Here is a 24548-nt window from a genome sequence, read left to right as displayed (position 1 = left end):
TGAAGAACTGTTGAAGATGTGTTGAATGTCAATATTGAAAACCTGTTGAGACATTGTTGAAATATGTTGAATGCCAATATTGAAACCCCATTGACATAATGTTGGAACTGTGTTGAATGTCAATATTGAAACCCCATTGAAATATTATTGGAGCAGTATTGAATATCAATATTGAAACCCCATTGAGATATTATTGAAGCATTGTTGAACATCAATATTGAAACCCCATTGAAGTATTATTGGATGAGCGTTAAACGTCAATATTGCTTGATGGAGGCAAAAGGTGCTACATATCAGAAACAGGACACAAGAGGAAGAACACAGACAACACACACGTTAAGCACCAAACGTGTGTGTTGTCTGTGTTCTTCCTCTTGTGTCCTGTTTCTGATGCACTACGCCTTTTGCCTCCATTATACCAACAAGCCCAACGTGCAATGTTAGTCAATAGTGCAACACCATTTAAATATTATTGGAGCAGTGTTGAACGTCACTATTGAAATCACTTGAGAGCCCACTGAAATATGCTGTTTGGTGAATAGTGTTGAAAACTGCACTAGACTTTTCTTTAAATACCGCTGAGCTACGTTGAGTCTCATAGCATTACCATTGATGCCATCCATATTGATGTGGTCCTTGCATACTAGAGGACAGGGGCAAACTTAAATGCAGGCACTTCTGTATTGCAGACCTGGGTCACCCAGGGATCAAAACCACTTTTAGATATAGCCTGTAATAAAACATATTATAGAGCTGCTAGCAGAACCATTAGGCCAGTTTTTGAATTGGCTTAACACACAAAATCAATACTCCTTCACGAAATCAACAGCTCAAAATTGATGTGGACAAAAAGCATTTTTTTCTAGATGAATTGTTTATTGAAGCCAAACATTTGTTAACTGTACAGCCATGTGTGCCTTGAGATAAAAAAATTCCTAACACAATCTACAAACTGCCAGCAGCTTGATACAATAACGAAATTGAATACTGAGAGATGTAAAGTTTGCGTGGCCCTAAAGTAAAACATTTCTCAAAATTGAAATAAATAGAAAATAAATATTATGCAAGCATTACAGTAAATACCATTTAAAATGTACTTGATTTCTCTATTTGGTAGCCAGTAACTTAATCATGGCACAATTTGCATGAGCCCACTGAGACTCTTATTTATTGGTTAAATGGTGTGCCCATTTTACTAAACGTTATCTACCTCTGAAACGACATGGTAATTACAATAGCGTGTGCCATGGCAGCAGTTTATTGTGCTGCATTGCTTGTTGCACGATCCAGTTGCATTTTCTGCCATGATTACTAGGTTCCTGGGCAGGTCATTACATACCAAGCGATTTATTCACTTTGACTACTTAAGATTTTTATCTGATACACAGTGGCCATTAGTTACCTGCTGGAAGACTTAAATGGAACTGGCATGAGGAAATTTTTTTAAATTTTTAAGTGCCGCAAAACAAGTTAGAATGAAAGAATTTGCAAGAAATCAGGTTCATGCGTACATGAAAGAAAGCACATCGCTGCCTTGCCCGAGAACTGTTGTTGCACTCTGAATTTAAGCAAACTTTTACCACTTACTTCTTACTATTTTGAAATAGCAAAATAAACCATTACTGCAAACAAATGTTAATATGTAGTTTTTCTTAAACAGAACCACTCTGACAATAGCACAGATTCCACTTTACAGTGTACGTATGAAACCTAATTTTCTGTAAAATTTCTCACTGGGCCTACTTTCACTTTATCAAACTTGAAATGGTGTGCCGTCATGGAACAGTCTTGGCATGAAATGACCCGAGATACCTATGAAATAAAATAGTCAAGAAACACTATCTTTTGTAGAAATATATTAAAGATTTACGTAAAAATGTACTAAAATACAAAGCGCAACACTTGTGCAATTAATTATTAATCACAACACAGTACTTGTGTCTGAACCATCCAACCTGGGCTTTTCAGGTGACTAGAAACATAATAGTAATAAAAAAATGTTGAGGGCTGCAAGTGCACAACACTTGAACTGTCCACAGACTTGAGCTCTTCTGGACACTTCAGGTCCCTTGCGAGAAGTGAGGCCGGAGTGTTCTTAATGTAGGCCATGTTTGTCCCAGGAAACTTGTGACAGGTAAAGCCTGTAAAAAAAGGAAAAACCGCATGACGTTAAAGATCAATGTTCCACATGCAAAAGTGCGACATACAGTACACCCTGTTATAATGAAACTGTTTCATTTGTTTTGTTTATTCCAAGTTTTCACGAGTTCAATTCTAGAGAATGACCAGCTTTCAAAGTGGAGTGGCACCGGAGGACTCCACTTAGTACAATATGCAGAAGGCAAACAGGAAAAGCCCACTGTGGCAGAATAACTTCATAAATATCCTTGGTGTGAAAATGTGAACGTTGCTTGTTAGGAACAAAATGGCGGAAAAAAGACTTCATACTGTAGGTGAAAAAACTTAAGATAGACTACTGGCAACTAAAATTAGTTCTCTCAACAATCATAATCAAAATGTGCAGCACTTTATTGCACTTTTCCTAGCAGGAGTTGCTCCAAATACGGTTATGCAGCCAGAATTGAGTATGGTATATCTGAATTTGTTTTACGAGCTCATATGCTACTGGAGTGCACTTCTCGCATCGTGATGACTATTATGCCTCTCTACTGAAAACAAAATACTGCTTATAACGAGGATTTACTGCAGTTGCACGCCGACCTGGTTACACTAACACAAATAAATGCGAAGAAGAAATACGAACAAATGCTCAGTCTTACAAGAGAAATATGCAAGTGGACTGGCTCTGCTAATCCTTTGAGAGTCACTGCCATGCATGTAGAGTGGTGGAAACAAATTGTGTGGTCACGACCATAAATATCAGGCGGCGAAAGAACATATAAATAAGCATACCTTTTAAGAATGAAGTGTCCCCAAGCATCACATTACAGATTCTGTAACCTTCTGCGACTTCTACAAAAATCCTGATTGTGCTGTTGCCCCTTGGCTTCTTCCAAAACTGATCTTTCTCTTTATTCTATGGTGCCCATCACTGCAGTAGTTTGGGAGTATTCACCTAGTTTAATGTTTTGTGAGTGTCATTACATTTAAAGAATGTGATTATGCTAGTTTGCCCTGCATGCTGCAATAAACATGGTGTAAAACAGCGGACACTAAGAAACCTTTGTCACTTTGTGACCTAAAAAATTATTTACCCATTTTTTTTCTCGAAAGGTCACTCTGAGGAACAATCCAGAATAAAAATATAACGCTTAAATTGGGGGACGTTTGCCAGAAAATATGTGATCCTCAAAGGGTTAAACATGAACACCTACAAAGCTCATTCAATCTTTGATAAATCTAAACCCATAGTACTTGAGCACTGGTTTATAATAACGCTGAAAACAGGCAAGGGCGTCCTTGAAGTAAGAAAGCAGGAGACATTTCCAACAATTTCAGAGTGGGAGCTGTGGACATGCCTCATGTTCTGTAAGAAGCTTTAATAGTAGCTGCCAAGGGCCTATTGAGTACTGATCATTTTATGGGAACGTGAGGAAAAGTCAAATAAATACCTCTGTTTTTTCCACATCCTAGAATACAATGTGATAAATTGGATCTTAATTGGTTGAGTGCCTAGAATGAATGAACATTGCTAAACATAGCAATGTTGACAACGAAGTTCGCAACTGTTCCTACTGTTGCTTTGATCGAAACAACCAAACAATTATGCCCCGTAACTTAAGCTCCCTCTGCTTAAAGGCTACTGTCTGCCACCACATGGACCTCCTTCAAGACAGGAGCAACTTTAATTCAATGTGGTCTGTTGAAATAGGTGAAACCACTATGTTTTGCGTTACAGAATCTGGAGGGTCATTTTGATTGCTGAAATTTGGTGGAAGTGCTGTCCCTCGAGTTGAGCAGCAACTGCACTTGAGCATAGCTTCTCCACAATTCCTATATTATAACAACACTTTCAGGCTACTTAAGCACACCCGCTATAGCACCAGATTGGTAGCAAGCTTCACAGATTGGTACTACAGATTGGTAGTTGCTTCATTGCAACTGTTCATTGCAATGACAGTCAAGTAGTGCAACTAATGCGCAAATACACCTAACTTTGTCAGTTGGAGCCACCAATCACTTCTGGCGGTTAAGGCTACTTTTAAAATTTAGCACTTTAGTATGGAGGCGTTAGAGACTTGAGATCAAATGAACATTCATTCCAAATAGTAGGCTATTGTAGCACGTAGTTGCAGACACAGGCTACTTGAAAGTCATTTGTTGTGCTAATAGCAAGCTGGTAATTCCAAGTACAAAATGTGAATGCAAAAATGCAATGGGAAAAAGGATGTACGGTACTTGCCTATAACAGCGTTGACCCTGATAAGGCCAAGAGCCTCTTTTTGCCTATTGGTGGTGTTGTTTCCGAGAAGTGAGTGGCCCATGAGGTTCTCTGTGAACACATGGTGAATCAAGGCCCTTGCAAACTTGCCTGGTCCACCATGGCAAGCTGTGCCAGGATCATCTGAATGAGCACTTCTCCAACCTACGTGAAACGGCACGTTTAGGTAAATATTAGTGAGGTAGTTTAAGGATTTTAAGCACATTTACACAACAGCCACACTCCGCATAAATCACAGAAATACTGCCTGCTCCAGACCTAAAATGTCAACTAATGTCACTAATAAAAACAACTAAAATTAATGTCATAGCTTATGCTGTTAGGATGCCATGTGCTTCAGAAAAACAAGGATTCACCCAGTACAAAATAAAATAGTAAGTAAACCAAAGCATTGAAAACTTTAATGCAAGTAGCATTTTTAGGATACTTCACATTCTTTCGGGTGTCTGTCTTTAACTATTTTCCAGCCAATTTGTGTCACTTGGTGGTCAATGGCCTAATCGGTAGGGCTGCTATGTAGACGGGAAGTGGGTTAACCATCTGATGGACCTGCTTGGATCTCTGGGTATGTGACTCAGAGTATGTGCCACTCTTCAATGAACCTCTTTCACGCCATCGTGGGCAACTGCTGCTTGTGTTGGCAAGCAGCAGTAGCAGCTCAAACAGGAAGATAACTGTCGACGTTAATGCGATTACCACTACACATCAGATTCGCTTGCTGTGTCCCAGACCTACTCAGCTGAATGTGTACATAAGACACAAAGACAGGGTGTGCCAACTGCCCACCTCATCAAATAAATGAATCAACTCGCAAATCAAAGGCTATGCAAAATCGCAAAGGAGACACTTAATGCTACCATTTTTACTAAATCTTAAGGAGAAAACCTCCCGGCAATACATTCTCCTGGCAACAGTGCATTTGATCATGGTGACGCTAGACGATGAATGGCCAAAGAATTCACCTTTCGCATTCCGGCTGTGGCGTCTCCAGGCTCATTTTGATTCTGAAAACAGATGGCAGTATTAAAATGTGACGCCACGATAACTCAAAAGCAACAATCAAAACATCTACATGGACGATTAAGCCGACATAAATGGATGGATATAAATGACTGATAGAAAACATTAAAGCATGGCTGCTCTTGCCACTGGCAGTGTGAGGTGGGCAAATAATTTATTTTTAATTTCTCTCCTAAATTTTAAAATTATTTTTGCTCATCTACTGCATGAACTGTTGCGGCCACATCTTAAAGGTAGCTCGTTCATATAAAACCTGTGTTGCATTTTTTTACTCCCCATCTAACTGCTGCTACTGCAGTTTGCTTACTCTCTAAGTATTCCACAGAACTGCTCCACCAACAAACCATTGTTCCAAGCTTATGGCAAAGCGTCATTTAGATCACAAGGATACGCTCCCTTTAACTCTCTCTCCTCTTTAGTGTGTGAATTCAAAGCAAAAATAACTTATTGACATAGCTGTCTGCTTCTATCTCATAAAAAGCCTTGCTAATTTTTGACATTTGTCGATAACGCTTACATGCCACTGGGAGCACAGTGGGACGACACGGCAAATATGCCCAAGCATCTCGTTCCTTTACTGATTTTCGAACTCGGTTAAATCAATCAGTTACTGAAGGGCCAAAGGCTGAAACTTCACACGATGACATTATTTTGAATGTTTCTTCCCACTAAAGCAGAACATAGAATCCCACAGAATCTGCCTTTTCCGTGAATATAGAGCGCCTACGCGAAGGCGTTAGCGCGAAGTACTCGATGGCGTCGAAGGGAGATAATGGTTAAAAAAATTCACCGCGCGCGTACCGGCGGAAAACAAACCACACATAACCTGATGATTTCACAGCATTCACTGGCATCAGCCCTTTTTTATCTCACGTATCACATAGAATCACATATACGCCATTGCAATTCTTTATTATTATCGCGCCACAGCGCGTGTCTACCGCACGGCGTGTCAGCGGACTCTGGGCACTCGATCCTGAAGCGAACAGCGTAGCAGAATACATTAGAACGGCAAAACGCCCCGCGCATATTTTCGCCGATCCCGACACGCCATGTAGTAGATGCACGTCAATGGACGGCGTTGCGCGAACGAAATATACTTGATTACAGTACAGTTCGGATTATTTCACGTCGCATTGTTTCCACGAAAAGGGCAAAGCACGAGCGCTCATTAATAAGGCTAATTTCAATCGGTGCTGGTACTCCGTACCAAACATCGTGGCGCGCACAACATGCCCTGTTTTAGCTGGCTCCACATAGCTGCCCACCAAAACGGCAGAGCACGAGCGCTCAATAATAAGGCTAATTTCAATCGGTGCTGGAACACCGTACCAAAAATCGTGGCGCGCACAACATGCCCCGTTTTAGCTGGCTCCACATAGCTGCTTTACGTCGCCGCAAGCGCGCTGTGAAGTTAAATCAGGACAAAACTTCATGCTCAATATCACAAATCTAGCGCTGCACAACCAGTTCTCGCAACGGAAGGATAGTACTAGCAATGAAAAACGAGCACAGAGGCGCGTGGAAGACACGCACGGGCTCTCTACGCACTTTTGCTGATAGCGTCGCAAAGAACGAGCAAGTGGAATTCGAAACACTCACTCACCTTCGATGTGGCTGAGTCGGAGGCGATCATGGTGATCTTCGAGGCAACGTGTAGCCCATAAAGAGCGAGCAACAAGTTGGAATATACCAAAGATGTCACAGCGAGGCAAAGGGCACAGAAAACGCAGCAAACTCATCACGCAACCCGCACACATACGCCGCACGCACAAAGTTCCGGAATGCGCCAAAGAGTCAACAGCGCAAGCGCGCATTCACACAAAAACGCGCATACAAATCCACGCTTTCATAGATATGAATTGCCATATTTATTAACAAATCTTGTAATATAATGGTATTTCTTAACAATTTCTGTGGTTTGCAAGAGTGTGAAAGTTTTCTGCTTAGCTTCCATGAGGAACTATTTTCTTTATCGCGGTAACGCAGTGCGCCGGCCGGTCACGTACGCAGCGCGCGGGAAATAGTGCAAAATTCAAACGTCGCAAATGTCGCGCCCTGTGTGCGCGCACAGCTTTAATCGTTTGTATTAAAAAGAAATATTTATTTTAATACGTGAAGCAACCGGCGCGAAATGAACTACGGACCAGTAACGTACACAATTGTCGCTGTTCGTGCTTGTTAGTTTGACATCATGACGAACGGTAGACAGCATGCCGTCCCATTGATTAAACATTTGTACCTGTGCTTCTGCGCTACGATTTGCCACCGGCAAAGTATAACAGCGTAGATTGTGCCTGGTGGCCAAGCAGTTTCCCAGCACACTGGCCAGCACCCGTCTCTACGTGTTACAGAATAGACTTAGGCTTTCATGTAAAATATGGACACCACGTCGCAGAGATCACCCAAACTTGTTTCATTCTATTGTGCGCTAAGGGCTAACAACTAAACGAAACGCACTCTTTAAAAAACATATTCATTTATTATGCTTACATACTACTTTTCCCACCATCTTGCCCATATTTAACATGGAGGCAATGCCGTTTTCTGACACAGACAGGGCACTGGCCACTTAAAATAGAAGGCGATGGGAATCCAGGAGGTTCCCAATCATCGGTCATTGGTCACTGCTTGTTGGGACGTTTGTCTTGTGCTCCAATTTTGTGTATATATATACATACAGGGTGGTCATTTTTAAGTCTTACGGAATTTTTAGAAATCGCCTGTGGCAGGTAGCATAATTCTTATCATTGAGCTGGGTTAATCGATGAGGCGGACATTAGTAGCACGAGCAATCGAAACATATATTCAACTAATTAACAAGAAATCACTAATTAGCTTCTTATTTTATTACTTTACGACACATATTGCGATTTACGAATTTCAGCCGGTGAGCTTGTCAGGCGTATCCACTTGGAATGAATTTCCAGAATGACACCAGTTTGGAAATATGCGCCATCAAACTCGCCGTAAAAATGCACTGTTGTTACACTTACTTTGTTACCAAAATGCAGTTTTATACATTGAAGCACAATAGTAACTAAAACGCCCATGTATTTCGTCCCACACTTTGGGCAATAATATCTCGAAACTGGTGTTATCCTGGAAATTCATTTTAGGTGGATGCGTCTTGCAAACTCACCGGCTACAATTCATATATTGCAATATGTGTCGTAAAATAATTAACTAAGAAGTTCATTTGTCAATTTTTGTTAATTATTAGAATATTAGTTTCAATTTCTTGTGTTACTAATGTCCTTTTCTTCGAATAACCAAGCTAAGCGATAAGAAGTATGCTACCTGCTGCAAGCGATTTTTAAAAATTTTCGTAAAGCCTATAATTTTGAACACCCAGTATATACAGGGTGTCCCAACTTTCTTGCACCGACACTTAAATATATGCAAATGCCACGTAGCTGGACAGAACCAAGGTAATGTTGTTTGCCGTCGCTTACAGATACTCAATTTTTTGCATTAGATAAATAATTAGATAATCATTATAATTAATAATTATTAACCAAGTAATAATAAATAATTAGCTTCTCAGATATTATATTTAGATGAAAAGTGTCAATCAGAAAATTATAGAGCAACAGGAAAAACTCCCGATACAGCTTTCTGTTGCCCAATACGTGGTACATAAAAGTGTTTTTCCGAGCGTGAAAGAAGCCCGCGGATACACGCATAGTGCCTCGAGCGGCTAGTTGTGCGGCAATTTTGCGTGTATTCGCATGCTTCTTTCACGCTCGAAAAAAAAAGAAAAAGAAAAAAAATCAATTTTATGTTGCACGTATTGAGCAATAGAAAGCTGTATCGGGAGTTTTTAGTGGCAGGAGCGTCGAGTGCCATTTGTTCTTTGGACAGTACTTCTGGTTCACCTCCTGAGATGATCAAGAGGTGAAAATAAATCGAAAAAAATAGTACAGTACAAAATTCACGAATTTCATTATAGATACGATATCAGAGCATAAGTTTAGCTATAAGTTGAGTTACTGAAGTGTCTGAAATAATTAGAATTAATTAGCTGAGACGACCAGGGACGCAATCCAAGTAAATCAGAAAAATAGAAAAAAAATGGTTCATTTCAGAATTCATGACTTTCATTATAGATATGAGATCAAAGCATAAGTTTTGTTGCAAGCTGACTTGCTGAAGTGTCTGGGATAATTATAACTAATTAGCTGAGACCAGATTAAAAATAAATCAGGAAAAAAAGAAAAAAAGTAGTACAGTGCAAAATCCATCGGTTTCTTTATAGACATGATATCAAAGCATAAGCTTAGTTCAAGTTGAGTTACTGAAGTGTCTGGAATAATTATAATTGATCAGAAATCACTTATTACTGCTTACCAAAGCACAGAACACCAACGCCGGGATGCGAGTGCCAAAAAGAAACACCTAAGTCAAAGTTTAAGGTTGCCTACTCTTTTAAGCATGAAATGCTTTTAGCTCCCGTTGTCGGCGATCTTCAAGTGACCTTGAGCCAAAAGCCAAAGCTGTTATCCGGGCATTCAAAACGAGAACATGCCGGCAAGTTGAAAATGAAATTTAGTCACCCGTAGGCACGAGTACAACTGTGGCATGGACGTAGAGTGCAATATAGCGTACCGTACATGCAATGCATTGTACTTGATATAAACAAAACATATGAGCAAACAAAATAGTAAATGGTGTCTGCTTGACACTGGCTTTGCCACACATCAAAAACCACTATGACAAGTTGCGAGAACAAAACGAGATCATCCGAGCAACCAGTCAAACTTGAAAAAAGGCGGTCTCTGGCACCAACCCTTTACTACACATGCTAGTTACTCTCCAAACAAATTACAAAAAAAATTGCTTGCGAGTTCTTCCCAATGTTTCTTGACAATATCACTCAAGCTGTAACTTCTATTACGCTGAAGTTTTATTTGTCATTTCCAATGGCGACGTTCAAAAGGCAGATAGATACAGGGGCAGATAAAGTGGGCCGATCCTGGAGGCAGTGCAGAAAGGGTCCAAGATCAATGGCACCCCTTTTATGTGGGCCGATCCTGGAGGCAGTGCAGAAAGGGTCCAAGCTCAATGGCACATATCCCCTGTGGGCACGGGGACCTGTAACGCTTCCTTGAACTGCCCTTGTCATACGTGGGACCCAAAGAGACAAAATCAACAGCCCTTCCTCTGTCGAGAAAATGGAGTACTGACTATTGATATGTTGTTGGCATATTGTTGAGGAATTGTTGACACAATATCCTTTCAATAATTCCTCAATAGTTATTGAACGTACACAACAATACCTCAACAATAATGTTGTTGAGCACTTCACAACAGTAAAGTCATTGACTAATTGTTGTTGACATATTGTTGAATAATGTTGAGTATTATTGAGAAGTGTTGAACAATATTGACATTGAATATATATCTGAAAGCAAAGCTTGTCGCCGTAAGCATCTTACGTAAGCAAAGGCATATGTTACGTAAGCAAAGCTTGTCGTCCGATTCTAGTAAGCGAAGCTTGTCGTCCGATTCTAGCATGCTGATTCTAGCGTGACGGCTTCCGAAGCCCAGGCGAAACGTCAGCGAAGAGCCGCCGACCCTGAATTTAGGGCAAACGAAGCGGAACGCCTGCGGCAGCGTCGTCTTGCCACAAGCTCCCCCAGTTACGACTCGAGAGATAGACATTTGGTTCAAGTTATGTGACACTCTATATATTTAGTGGTGATTAAGTGAACAATAAAACAATATATATGTGTAAAGCACATACACGTCTACATGTGTGTGTTTCAGATATATATTTAATGTCAATATTGCTCAACAATTCTCAATAGTACTCAACATTATTCAACAATATGTCAACAACAATTAGTCAATGACTTTACTGTTGTGAAGCGCTCAACAACTTTATTGTTGAGTTATTGTTGTGTACGTTCAATAACTATTGAGACATTATTGAAAGGATATTGTGTCAACAATTCCTCAACAATATGCCAACAACATTTCAATAGTCATTTTTATAAGCGATCGATGCTGCATATAAGTCGAGCGGTAATTACGCAATGTTTCTTTACCTATTTCGATATAACTAAATATGCTGGCAATTATTTTTGGCCACAAAGACGAAAATTGTGGCGCTTTGTATCTGGAGTGCTGGATTGTGATGACGTAAACGTTTAATGTAATTATTTTCCTTTCGTGCTTCGTCAGTGGAAGCCGAACTGCTAAGGACAATTTGTGCGGTGTAGGTTTTGTAATTCTGCGTCTTGAACAGTTTTCAGCTAACACCTATATGCTCAGCTCCTTGGTCCTCCTTTCACATCATTAGGCAAATTCTTATCCGCCTCCATGTACAAGGCAACGCTTGCTGTGCGACACAACCTTAATCTTTTGCACGCCGAGCGCATAGGACGAGGAACACGATAATGACGTCGAAGTGAAAGACGCCGGGAAAAGGGAGACGCTTGAGGGAAGGCGGTGTAGGAAAGTGGATGATTTTTGCAGGATTTTTCGTATAACATGAATCTGGAAAGGCCACGTGTCACGTCACAGGCACATAATGGCACGCAAGCTTGCTTTGTGAACTTCGGACCCCCGGTCGACCGGGAGCAGAAGCGACCACGCCCACATGCCAGCTCATCACACCCGTAGTGGTTGTACAGGAGGAAGGACGAGAACGACAGCGAAGTCTGTAGAGCCACGCGAACGCCGATCACAACGCAACGGCACGATGGAGTATTTCGAGAAGATGGCATGTCTATCTGGGCACCTTCTACCGTTCAACCAAGCCTATATGCCTGCACTTTTGTATGGAAATCAAAAGTCAGGCCGTAGAAGTCGAGAAAAGAAAACGCATTGGGATTGAAGAAACGAGAACCTGGTAATTTGCTACAGACAAGGCTCACCAACGTTTAAAATGCATTACATTTATTGAATAGAATTCTGGGGTTTTACGTGCCAAAACCACTATTTGATTGAGGCACGCCATAGTGGGGGACTCCGGATGAACTTTGACCACCAGGGGTTCTTTAACGTGCCCCCAATGTACGGCACGCGGGCGTTTCTGCCGGCACGGTAAGGATTCGATCCCGCAACCTCGATCTTAGCAGCGCCACACTGTAGCCGTTAAGCCACCGCGGAGGGCCTACATTTATCTCAACATAGAATGAGAGGAAGCAGGGGAACGGATAGACTTGATTTTTGTTAGGTGCAAACATATAAGGCCAACGGGCAATGAAGCCAAGGAAATTATCGGCTGAATGACTGTTATTTATAATTTAAATATTGAAATGGGAAGTTAAAGGAATATGAAAGCGAACGTAAAACATGTTTCAGTGCCCAGCCTGACCCACACAATTCACGTAGGTCAGAGAATCCGAAGTCCCTCATACTGAAACAGCAGCCTGGCGAAGTTAGTGTTTTAGGTTGAAGAATTTTGCTTAAGTCAATTGACATCGTAAGCAACGTAAATACCTTCAATCATTTAGTTTCATTAGTCTCATAATTATACCGTTTTAGAGCGCAGCTCTTAGGAGCCCGTTCCCGGGTAGAGTGGCGGCGTCCCTCGGCGTAACCGTGCAAACGCGCTCGCGCCAATGCTCGGGCGTTGGCGCGAGCGTTGGCGCGCGCGTTCATAATATGAAGCTAGTTCCACGCTTGTGAAATCTGATGAAACAGCGGACCTCTGCAAGCGTAGGTGTATAGCGTAGTGGGTATGACGCTCGCCTTCGGACCGTGAGTACCCTGGCTCAAATCCCACCTCTCCGTCTCTCTTTCTTTCTGTTTCTCTCTTTCTCTCTATCTGTGTTCTCCTTCTTTCTATCTCTCTTTGTTTTAATGTCTCTTTCTCGCTCTCATTTTCTCTTTCTCTCGCCCATAGCAAGTTCTCTTACCATCGTTCATACAACGCAATCATACGGATTCCATACATGCATGTTCTACAAGCGTGGGTATATAGCCTATAGTGCTTATGACGCTCGTCGTTGGACCGTGGGTACCAGGGTTCAAATCGCGTCTCGCCAAGAAAGTTTGTTTTATTACTCTCGCACTCTGGCCGTCTCTCTTTCTTTCTTTCTCTCTCTTCACCTCCTCTCCTCACGCTTGGTTTTGGCCGGGCGGTTGAATCGACTGACAGACGGACAGATTTTCGCGTTTAGATAACCCAAGAAAGACTATCGTCTTAAAAAAATTGCACCTAGATTCCCCCCTCTGAAAGCGGATGCACAGCGAAGCTGTTGCCGACGTTTCATACGCGCCACCACCACAACGCCTCGCATCGTTGAGATCAATGCAGCGTCCACGACTTCATTCGCGCCCTTTGTGTTGGTGCATGGACGCCGCGGTGCACGTTTCCTAATGTCCATTACGGTCGCAGCAGATTCTGTGCGGCCGATATAATGGACAGATACATCGTGTGCACACGTTCGTCACGCGCGCACGCAGGTGTGGCGCAGTGCATCATATATCCTCATTGTAGCAGACCCTCCGCCTGGCGCAATTGAGGTATGGAACTAATTCAATTTCTCAAAGTAAAGTGCTCACACACACACTCACACACAACCTGCAGACATGATAGCATCGGATTGTAATTTGAACATACGAGAAATATATAATTCTGTTGCGCGGAAACTCAAAATTTCACTAGCTCTGGAGACCACAATTTTTCTATGTCGAGGCGACGGTGTAAACGCGCTGAAGCAGAAAATTATCCGGGGTAGCCATATATAGCGTTGCTGTAAAAATTATATAATAACAAGGACAACACTGAAGAGCGGTGCGACGCAGCTCTACGCAGTCGCAAATTAGATGAACAGCTATGGGAAGCCCAACGGTCTGAAAGGCTGGGCCTTTCGGTCCCAACGTGAGAGCGGCCCACTTCGGGCTACGAAACTAGTGTGCCACAGTGGACCTCAATAAAATTTTTCCATCCATCCATCCATTCATTCTGTCTACCTGGTGCAGATTGAATAACCTTAATCCTAATTTTAATCTCTCCCCTGATCTTCACTGACAATTTTTTTTTCTATAAACCTTTCGGGTTGTGTTGTGCCCCTCCTGCCTTCCTGTCAGCCCGCCCTGTCTGCCCTGCCTTGTCTGCCCTGCCGGCCTGCCTGCCTGCCATCTATCTATCTATCTATCTATCTATCTATCTATCTATCTATCTATCTATCTATCTATCTATCTATCTATCTATCTATCTATCTATCTATCTATCTATCTATCTATCTATCTGTGTAATATAGCTAATAATTAAATGTTCCCAGGAACAGCTTCGGGGTCCCGCTTCCAGTACACCAGCTTCGTACTGGTGTACTCGAAAAGTAATATGCAAGACAAAATGTACTGAGAAAAGAAATGTGGGTGACAAAACAATGGTGAAGTAGAGAAAGGAATGTGAAAAAAGAAAGCGAGGAGGTTGGCATAAATAGGAGTTAATCATACCACATGTCTTTCTCTCTGTCTCTTTCTCTCTTTCTTTTTCTTTCTCTCTTTCTCTGACCTTCGTGGTGACTTTATTTCGCTATCTCTCTTCCTACATATCTACATATCTATCTATCTATATATATATATATATATATATATATTTCTCTTCATTTCTTTCTATCTCTCTTTTTCTCTCTCTTTCTCACTCTCACTTTCTGTCTTTTCTTTCTTTCTTTCTCTCTCTATATCTCTCTTTCTTCCTTTCTCTCTCTCGTTCTGTTTCGTTTTTCTCTCTCTCTTTCTCTCTTTTTTTTGTCCCCGGTATGTGCCATTGAGCGCGTACCTTTTCTGCGCTATCGCCAGGATCTGCCCCCTTTTCATCGTGACACCGCCAACACCAACGCCGACACGTGTGAGCCTATAAAGCTTCGCTTAAAAACACATGGAACAAACTTTGGAATAGGTCAGTACAGGCACAATACGTACTACATCTTTTTGTAGTCGAGTCATAGGAGTCGAGTCTTTACTGCAACAGGGCCAGCAGAAAACGCGGAATGCTGCCAGGTATACTTTTGAGGCGTGTGAAATTGCGTATGATCAATGATCAAGAACATTCGGCAGTGTATAGTGCCATGGACCACCTTAAAGAGGACCAAAAGGCCTGATTTATTACATCTTCAGCTTAGAATTACGAGTTGGGGCATATTTGAGACGGCTGCTGCATGGTCATTAAAATGGCAAATTCGGTGCTTGAAAAGAATTACTAACCTATTCTGCACGTGTTCAATGAGATAAGAATTACATTATACAGAGGCATACTTTAGTAGCAGAAGGCACACCGTAGAACACAATTTCAGAAAGCCAACTGGAGAGTGGAGGTCCTGCTCTATACAACAAACAGTTCCAAGGGTGCGAAGAGCACGTTTCCAATATTTAGCCTGTGAAGAGGAGCATAGCATTTTGTTGAACTGCGCACCAATATCTTTCATTTCATTGACCGGGATCTGCCGAAGGGTACATGAAAATTGCACATGGTGTGTTTTCCGTGTATAACTTAATAGCCTATTTTTGGAAGCATTGAAAAGTAGCTTATTGTCTTCGCACCAGTTTCAGAGTCAAACAATGCCTTTTTGGAAGTCAATGCAATGGTCAATGCTGTTCACAGTCTTACATAGCTTGAAGTTATCAGGGAAACCGAGGGGTGCGGTTGTCGTCAGTCACAACCACATAAAACCAACAAACAATGAAAGCAGAGGGGAAGTTACTTGTTTATTTATTAGAAATGTGGAAATTCTAAATAAAGGGAAATGAAAGCGGATAAAGAAACTGGCCGCAGGTTGGATACGAACCCACGGCTTTGCATTACGCGTCAGTATATATATGAAATGAAGAGTGTTGATCTGCTGACAAAATATAATTTCCGATATTTGGGATTATTTTGGATATTTTGGATGATTTTGAAAAAATAAAACTGAACATTTCACTTCCACCCTTCAGTATCCGTCGTGACTTCGCTTTCTTATGTCTACTTCATAAGTACGTTCCTGCGGATAGGAAATCTTGCGGCTTGAATTTGCACCTTGCGCATCAGGCAGGCTACATAATCACCTGAACTTCACTCGCATATACGGAAACACTCACGCAATCAATAGGTCGGTGCATCCACATGCCATTCGATTTTGGAATGCTCTTCCCGATTCCATCGTCTCCGAAAAAAAAAAATCCTGACAAATTTCGCCAGCTCATCATCTCAGATTTCACTTCGTAATCTCGACAAAAATGCGTGTCCCCTTTTTATTTTGTTTCGTCATGATATGCCTTCTCTTAGCTTTCTCGTTGATGGGATCACTTTACTGTTTTTCTTGTAATATTATGTTTTTTTTATTGGAACGACACCAGTCCAATATATTTCTCTGCAGTACTGATGTAATCCTCCCGTTTTTGAGTCCATTGTTATCTTGTTTGTTGTTGTTGCTATTTTTTATTCTTATGTATACGGCATTGAATTGCCTATTCTTATGCGAACTGTGCCTTTTGATTCATACTCTAATAATAAGCAAGTCACCTCTACAATTATTTTTGTGTAATCATCCAGCGTACGCAGGAATTCATGAGTATCCATTATTATTTGTTCAATTGTAATGTAAATCATGTATCCATTATGCATGCTGTTGTCCTTGTGCAATAAATCAGTACTTTATGTTTCCGTCAGTTTGTAGTCACGTGTTTGAAGCAACCACTATTTCCGCGGGAGTTTTCGCGGTATTGAACCGCTCTCACCGAGGTTACATTATATTGTGATTGTAGTGCACTTGCTTCAAAATAATTACCGCAGACAAGCAAAGAAGGCTCGTTCTCAGGAACAAGTGGATATCGAAAACCAGGTGGGATTCCCATTTTTCAAGCCTCTACGCCAATTTCTTGGCCCGGCCTCGTGGCGGAAGAGCCGCGAGGTCGCGCGCTGTAGAGCCGGCTTCCTCAACAATTACCGATCATGCTCTCAAGAATGGAAGTCACCGTAGAGGGGCAACGCATAACCCAGGAAGAAATGGATATAAGCAAGGGATGGAAGGAGGTCAGGCACAGAAGATCAGACCAGCAAACCTCCCAACATCGCGAGAGCACCTTGTCGCCGACGCGGCTTGACAAGCGCAACGATAACCCCAGGAAAGGAAGGCTAGAGCAGATATGCAAGGCAAGCAGGATGCCACATTTGCCAAGAGGGGATTACAAGATTGTGATCAGACCACGTGGAGCACTCAAAATATCCGAACATGGTATAGTTCAACTAACAGCGGCTGTACAAGACGCGGCAGGCATCCCTCGAGACGAAAGAGAGGAGGATATCGTCTGCTCCAACAATTATCAAAATATCCTAATCGTCAGTACATCGGATCAAGAGCATGCCAACAAATATCAGGAAGTAGGACGCATCAAGATTCAAGACAAGTTTTACGAGACCAATGCTTACGAGACGGCGCCGGACATGACGGCCAAAGGAGTCATCAGAGGAATCCCACTCGACGAGGGCCCAAGAGACATCACAGCAGCGGTGGTTACGAACAAAAACCCAACGGCGATAGCAGCAAAGAGAATCAGTAATACTACCACAGTGATTGTGCTCTTTGAAGGATACAAAGTGCCCACGTACGTCCGATACAGGGCAGCGCTGCTCCGATGCTCCTTGTACCGGAAACAAGTGGATTTCTGTAACCAATGCAACAGACTTGGACACAGAGGAGATGTATGTCCCAATCCGAACAACAAGATTTGTGCTGGATGTGGAACAGCGAACCCAGACAAAGACCATAGGTGCCAACCTAAGTGCCAGTTATGCAGCGAGGACCATCCAACCGCGGATAAGACGTGCAAAGCCAAATTCAAGAAGCCCTTCATCGTTAAACAGAGACAATGGCAGAGACTGCAACGGGAACATGAAGATGCTACGTCAAGAGAAAACAGGGCAGAGTCTCGTGGAAGGCCACACGCCAGGGAAAGACGCTCCAGATCGAGAACAAGGTCTCCATCCACCCCCAGATCCTTATCCAGGTCGAGCTCCAGGACACCGGGGACACGACCCGGATCCAGATCCAGGTCCAGAACCAGGCCACCCACTTCAACAAGCACGACAACCACGGTGAGCTGGGCAGACGTGGTCGACGGCAAGCGCCCGGGGGCTGGCGGGGATACTGCCATTAATAACGAGATAAAGGAACTAAAACATGAGAACGCGCAGTTGAGGATTATGCTAGCACGTATGAGCGATGAAATAAAGAGTCTCAAGGAAGCAAAAAGCCAATTAAATCAGGTAACTTCCGCTCCACAGGCGAGCACGAAAGATTCAACTGAGGTCCCGGACAATAAGATGGACGAAGGGGATAACCCCCCTCCACTCAAACGCAAGGCCCAAGCCAGAAATGATAAACAAGATAACACGGCGGTAGATAAAGCATTAGTCGATATCCAAAAGACCCTAATAGAGATACAAAAGGCAAATGAAAAAAAGGCAAATGAAAAAAAAAAAAGACAACTGAAAAACGGGACGAAATGATGAACCAAATGGCTAAGGCAATAGCAGCAATTATGAGTAGATTAGACATACTAGAGGCAAACCAGTCACCAGGTAATGGACTCCCCTCTGGTGCATCAGAAGCACCACAATCCTCACCCACTTCGCAACCACAAAATTATATAAGATCAGCTTCTCTCCAGCCTCCCGTCTCCCTCCCATGGTCGCACCCGCAATGAGGCGCGCTGCAAAAGGGTTCAGGATATGGCAATGGAACTGTAGAAGTTACAAAAACAAAAAATCAGTTTTGCAGCAGTATTTAAAAGACAAGGATAAGCCGGACGTCATAATTCTGCAGGAAACACATGGGGTCGCAAAGCTGGCAGGATACAGATCTTTTGGCTATGCCGAAGGGGAGACCAGGGTATTAATCACGCTTGTAAAAAGAAACATAGTATGCGTGCAACACAATACAGGCATAGCGCACATAGACAATATTCTATTGGAACTCATCCCACAAAAGAAGACAGGACCTAGCTTATTTATTCTGAACATTTATAGAAATCCCACTAAACATAAGCACAAGTTCAAGAGCCTATTCCAGAAAACACTCAAACTAGCTCGAGAAAATGCGGTAGTAATAGGAGGAGACTTTAATGGCCCACACACTGCGTGGGGATATCTATATTCCAGACCAAAAGGAAGGGCCTTATGGAATGACTCGCAAGAATTAGGCCTCACGCTAGTCACAGACCCCGGTACTCCAACCAGAGTAGGCACGGCGTTAAACAGGGACACAACCCCAGACCTAACATTTACCAAGAATATTGAAAAGGTGACGTGGCGCAACACACTACAGGATTTGGGTAGCGACCACCGCATATCGGAGTTACTCGTCAAAGAAGGGCCGAATAGACCCAACGAACGACAGATCAAATTAATAGACTGGGAACTACTTCGTACATCGCGAGAGGCTACACAGCAACGATCCATCACAGACATAGAGCAATGGACTAAAGAGCTCAGCGATGACGTCAAAGCTGCCACAAAAATAGCACCACCTGAATCTAACTTGGAGAAATGCGACAGCAGACTTCTCCACATGTGGGAAGCTAAGCAGTCGCTGCAAAATAGACTTCAAGGTCAGAAGCATAACAGAAAATTGAGAAAGCGCATAGCGCTCCTCAACAAAGAAATAGAAGAATATGCTGCGCAATTGAGCAAGCAACAATGGGACGAGATATGTAATTCCATGGACGGGCAATTAAGCACCGGCAAAACCTGGCACATGCTTAGGTTCTTGCTGGACCCTGAGAATAACAAGAAAAACCACAGACAAGCCATTAATAAGTTAATACACGCCTATGAGGGCACGGAGGAGGACTTTCTCGAAGAATTAGAACAGAAATACATAACACAGGTACCCCCTTGCAACCATCCTAGCTACAACGGGAATATCAACGCAAAATTAGACGAGGAATTCACGGAGGCAGAAATCCGCGCGGCCCTACAAAAGTTGAACACCAAATCAGCCCCAGGCCCAGACGGTATAACAAACAAGACTCTCAGGAACCTCGATGATGGGTCGATCACCAACCTAACGGAATATATGAACGAGTGCTGGATAAAAGGAGCAGTACCAGCTCAATGGAAGAAAGCGACGATAACGCTTAGTCCAAAACCTGGTAAAAAGCTTTCGATCGACAACCTCAGACCGATCTCCCTAACATCCTGCGTCGGAAAATTAATGGAACATGTAATTTTAAACAGAGTAGATAACTTCTTAGAGGATAATAACATATACCCAGATACAATGATAGGATTTCGCAAAAACCTTTCGACACAAGATGCGATGCTTCAACTTAAGCATCAGATAATCGACTATAAAACGCGCTCTACAAGAGCCATATTGGGCCTTGACCTTAAAAAGGCTTTTGATAATGCCAACCACGCAATCATATTGGAAAACATCGAGCGATTAGGACTAGGGCAACGGACGTATAACTATATCAAGAGCTTTCTATCAGATAGGAAAGCAGTCTTTTCCGTCGGAGGACTCACGTCACCCGAAATCGACATCGGGGGGGCCGGCACGCCGCAAGGCTCTTTCATCTCCCCGATGCTGTTCAATCTCGTATTGATGGGACTCCCCGAAAAACTAAATCACATAGAGTCCCTCAATCACACAATATATGCGGACGATATTACTATCTGGGTCTGTGATGGCAGCGACGGATCAATAGAACAACGACTCCAGACCGCAATAAACACAGTAGAGGAACACCTCATGGGAACAGGCCTCACATGCTCTGCAGAGAAATCCGAACTTCTCTTATACCGCCCCACAATTAGGGGCAGGCCTCCCAAAGGATACGACAGAAACAAGGCTCATGAGGAAATCAAGCTACACACCAAGAACGGGCGGAATATCCCAATAGTAAATCAGCTCAAGGTACTGGGTCTAATAATCGAGAACAAAGGTACAAACGGGGAAACCATAAGGAAGTTAGACACAAAGGTAACGAACACCATGAGATTAATCAAACGAATTACTAACAAGCACCAGGGTATGAAGGAAGAAAGTATCATACGGCTCATACAATCATTCATAATCAGTCAGATCACATACATAGCAGCCTTCCACAATTGGTTTGCAGCTGAAAAGACCAAAATTAACATCCTCATAAAAAAGGCATACAAACTAGCACTAGGGATTCCAATCAGTACAAGCACAGATCTATTCTTTAAGTTGGGACTCCACAACACACTGGACGAACTCATAGAAGCGCAACAAACATCCCAGGTGGAACGACTAACCAAAACCAAAACAGGACGGCATATACTACGCAAGCTAGGAATGAATTACCACAATCAATACGGGGAAAAGACGACGATAACGAGAGAAATTCGCGACAAACTCCTAGTAACAAATATACCCAAGAACATGCATCCAGTTTACAACAAGGGCAGACGCACGAGTAGAGCAGAGAAAATGATCCGAAGCTATGGCTCAGACGACAGAGCAGCCTTCGTAGACGCGGCTGAATACACACACAGAAATAGCTACGTGGCAGTAGTCGTAGATCACACCCGAGCTGAGCAAGGAGTGACTTCCATTGGTCAGGGAAACGCGGAGGAGGAGATCTGGAGAGAAAAAGACAGATTAACAAGATTTAGCGATATTACAAAATTCTATCAAAATCAGAGGCGAATATTACCACCGCCTCACACTAAACTGAACAGAACTGAGTCCGTTGCTTGGAGGCGATTACAAACAGAAACCTATGTGAGTCCCGTGCAGTTAAAGACTTTCTACCCTGAGATATACGCCAGCGATATATGCAAGCTATGCAAGTCTGCTAGAGCCACCCTTCAACACATGTTGTGGGGATGCACAATATATCAAGAAAAAGTGGCAGTCTCCCCGGAAAATCTACGGGCGCGGTGGTCGGCCACGCTGCTCAGCTCAGAACTCCAAGACCAACTTTGGGCCGTCCAGCGAGCCATGGATGCCGTGCGGGAGCAACAGCTCCCAGTGGCCATCTAGGCGGCCCCAGGCCCGGGCCTCCCAATCGCCGGATTTAAAATAAAGTTATGTCACTCACTCACTCACTCAAGCAAAGAAGGTTCTCTGTGAGCTTGTTTAGAACGTACTGGGAAAAGAAAGAAAAGCGTGTGATTGTACGCAACTGGTGTTAGATATTTTTTGCTTTGAAGCAATGACGACATCCCGTTCGTTTCCTTTCAGTGTAACTGTGACTCTGTAGGAGCGAAATGGAGACCTCGCAAGTACATCAACTATAACTTCTAAAATCGTATTTTATCATTCACCTAATTATACTGTGTTACGAATGCGTCACCGGGACTGCGAAAAGAGCCCAAGTTTAAATAAATATGCCCTGTGTATAAGAACAGTGGCTTACGCCTAAATTGCAAAGCTACATATTGAAATTCGAATGAGCATCAGCAGATGACTCAAGATGCGTTTCACTGAAATTATGGTTCTTAAGCTTAAGCCCATATATAAGTGCTCAAGCAACTTCTGCATCCCGCATATTCATAGGAATTCTTCAGGTAATGGCTTGGAGTTAAAACAGGTAACGTAACTACGTGCACATCATTATTATTGCGCCACGGCTGCCTTCAAGAGAAAGCACTAGTCGTGGGCTGCCAGCGGCCGCTATTCCAGTGTCATCTCCAGGGTCAGTCTGCAAACTGCACAAGCATGCGCTGCATCATTTTGTGCTCAGGCGGGTAGTATGGGGAAGGCACTCACTGCTTCTCACTGAACTCAAGCTTCACACTCATCTACGTCCATACTTTAGGTAGAGTACTAAATTTACTCTGCACATGGACAAATGTCCTTACAACATAACCAGTTTTCATCCGTTATCGATTGACTTGCTCCGTGTTGCGAGTCCGTGTTGCGAATTAGTGTTGAAGATATCCGTGACTCTTACAGTTCACGCATAACGGCGACGTGGCGACAGCGATCTTCCGTAGCCATGCCGCAGTGCGCGCTGGCTCTGTGCATATAGGCGATGCAACAGGGATGCTTCTGGCCTTCGTATAGTCCCTTCGTCACACAGGACTGGGAAGGTGGTGGCCAGAAAGGTTTAAAATGACTGGCGACTGATTGTTTCATATTGTTTTGAGGGTCTCCAAGAACAAATGCATAGATCAAGCACCTGAGCGTAGAGGAGGGTAGAGGAGTCGTTAGACTCCTCCGGAATATCCTAAGGGATGTGGACTTAGCATGCGATTGGTAGCACTTAGCAGATTTATTTAGGGCTTCTCCCTTTCATGACGAACAATTTGGGGCATAAAGAATGTGAGACGAAGATACTTGCGATGGCTAGAAAGGTTTGATCACTCTAAAATACAGACCCCAAAAGTAGATGAAACCATACAACCCTGCAGATTTCTGTGCGGAATCCCAGCGTAAGTTCTAGCAAAGCAGAGTTTGTAACAGGGTAACACTGGTACGAGAGGACATCCGGGCATTTTTTTCTCGAATCCACGTTTTTTCATCTTGTGGAAATCTTCTACAACCCTTGTGAGCGTTGCTTGCTGACTCCTTGTGCTAAGCCTGTTATATTTATGGTGCAGGCAGAGGTAAATATTTTATTTTCTTTTTCTAAACCCCACAATAACAAATGTCTCCTTGTGCTGAACCCGAGGCACAGATACTGCACCGGTGGCACTTAACGCGTGACCGCCTAAAGTAATGCGCTTAATCAGCACTTCGTAAACTTTCAATATATTTGAAGGTTTTATTTTACTTATATAGGTGGCTTCCCTTATGCCTATGCGATCTTTCAAGCAGAAATGTACCGTGGTTTCATTACAGCCAGAATTCTAATATGTTCCCTGGGCCATGGGCCCGACCGGACAGTCGCAGAGAAAGCCAACAAAGCCATTCTGCACTTTTACTGTTACAGCATTTATATGGACACTCGATGCGCGGTTTCGCCACCGTCGCATCTATGCTGCCACAGCATCTGCACGGCCCTTGCGAGGAGGGTTAGAAATGTCTTGCAAGGCGCGAATGACTCACAGTGCCGTTCGCCTGCAATAACTACCTACCAAGTGGACGCACGTCACGTTCCGCACGGGCGGATCCACAACAGTGACATATAAGCGTCCTGCCTTTCGCTGCTGGCATGAGAGGTCTGACCAGACACGCGGCGACGACTTAAAAAAACCTTCTTGCACAAA

The 24548-nt window shown here is 43.0% G+C and overlaps 1 long non-coding RNA gene across 1 annotated transcript; it reads right to left on the bottom strand.

The window, feature by feature from the left end:
* Positions 1 to 4363: 4363 nt before the first annotated feature.
* Positions 4364 to 7261, bottom strand: LOC125946786 (uncharacterized). Its single transcript, XR_007467879.1, has 3 exons — positions 7029 to 7261; positions 5365 to 5406; positions 4364 to 4546 (listed from the first exon to the last, which is right to left on the bottom strand). It is a non-coding gene; the product is annotated as an uncharacterized LOC125946786 (long non-coding RNA).
* Between the last annotated feature and the right edge of the window lie 17287 nt (positions 7262 to 24548).

This window comes from Dermacentor silvarum, chromosome 7 (assembly GCF_013339745.2).
Source record: "Dermacentor silvarum isolate Dsil-2018 chromosome 7, BIME_Dsil_1.4, whole genome shotgun sequence".
In the NCBI taxonomy this organism is placed as follows: Eukaryota; Metazoa; Arthropoda; class Arachnida; order Ixodida; family Ixodidae; genus Dermacentor; species Dermacentor silvarum.
Note: the sequence above shows the minus strand (reverse complement) of the source record. Positions and strands in the feature narration are given on the sequence as shown.